Here is a 1,862-nt window from a genome sequence, read left to right as displayed (position 1 = left end):
ATTCAAGTACATTACGAGTGAGAGAGTGAGACACATATTGTTATTTTCCCTGTGAAATTAAAAGTTGTGAAACAAGTGAACACTCCATCGTTCTCTTAACACCTTCATTGGATCTACAATACATGTGTAAGAAACGAAGTCAAGGGAAATCGCTTAAAACGTTCAAACACATTCGAAAAGTAACAATAATGAAAAAGTAAAAAGGAAATTATAATGATAAAATTGAAAATATTTTCACATTGAAAACTAACAGGTCGGGAAAAATTATGTTTTATTAATTTAATTTATTTGACTTATTTACGAGCCATCAAGCCAAGAAGTAAATTAGAATATATCTTCATTAACATTTTCCCTATCATGGCGTACTTTAGAGTTTGACTAAAGCGAGGCACTTTAGTCTGGGCTGACTGAGGATTTTGTCCAATTTTGGAGGAACCTCTGGTCTGAATTAGTTAACTGTGTGGTGACGCGGCGCTGGTCAAAACCAGACTGGCCGTCACACAACTCTTAGCTAGTCCTATATACTCGCCGTAGTTAGCAAGACTTCTCGGCCAGCTCCAGCCAACAGCCAAAATAAAAATAACCGAGCAAGTGGGTCTGCCCCATACCTATCACATCTCTACCTTCCTTCCATTTCATACTTTCCTTTTACTAAACCCCCAAATCCCCCCTCCCTCCCTCTCCCCCATCTTATCTATCCCGCCATCTAACTAAAGACAACCAGATTTCTCTCATCTCCAAGCTTCAAGCAGTTCTCTCCAGGAAGTCACCTCGGGACCATTTCTTTCCAGCAACTCGCCTCGTGACCAGTTCTCTCCAGCAAGTCGCCTCGGGCACAATGTCTCCAAGCTTCCTTTGCACTCAGCCCACGACACTTGAAGAGGCCCTCACTCCGGACCTTCCCTCTACGAGCCCTCGTCCGTGACCTCCGAGCTTAGTATTCATTAAATCTTGTGTGCCTTAGGACTATTGTGAGTTTCATTTCTCTGGCTTATTCGAACCTAATCACGACAACTGTTTAGTTAAGGTGTCCTGATAAACTGTCTATAGATCCCCATGTACTGTTATACATTATGTTTATGATTTATATAAAACTATCTAAGCCTGTTCCTATATTGTTTCTTAAACATTTAAAGGAGTAATGGGGTTTACAGGAAAGGAGCAATGCTCATAGGAGCGTGTCCTATATTCTCCAGCTATCATATCTAGCTTACAATTTATAATAATAATAATAACAATAACAATAACAACAATAACAATAATAATAATAATAATAATAATAATAATAATAATAATAATAATAATAATAATAATAATAATAATAATAATAATAATAATGATAATAATGATAATAATGATAATAATAATAATAATAATAATAATAATAATAATGATAATGATAATAATAATGATAATAATAATAATAATAATAATGATAATAATGATAATAATAATAATAATAATAATAATAATAATAATAATAATAATAATAATAATAGTAATAATAATAATAATAATAATAATAATAATAATAATAATAATAATAATAATAATAATAATAATAATAATAATAATAATAATAATAATAATAATAATAATTATGATGATGATGAATTTATTTGGCAATAAATAAAATACATCAAATACAGATACAGAAAAAACACGTAATTTGAAATTACAATTGCCGAGGATAACACAAAAAAGCAAGTGAGCTTATTTCCATGTATATTTCCAACTTGGGTTTTACCGCTTAATTTCCACTTATCATGTGGAGAGAGAACTAAAAATAATAATAATAATAAATCCAGAAGAATAAAAGTAGCAACAACTAGTTACCATGGTTACAAGAGAAATAAATTCAA

The sequence above is a fragment of the Oratosquilla oratoria genome, chromosome 4 (genome assembly GCF_046742065.1).
Source record: "Oratosquilla oratoria isolate Oo_2021 chromosome 4, ASM4674206v1, whole genome shotgun sequence".
NCBI lineage: Eukaryota > Metazoa > Arthropoda > Malacostraca > Stomatopoda > Squillidae > Oratosquilla > Oratosquilla oratoria.
Note: the sequence above shows the minus strand (reverse complement) of the source record.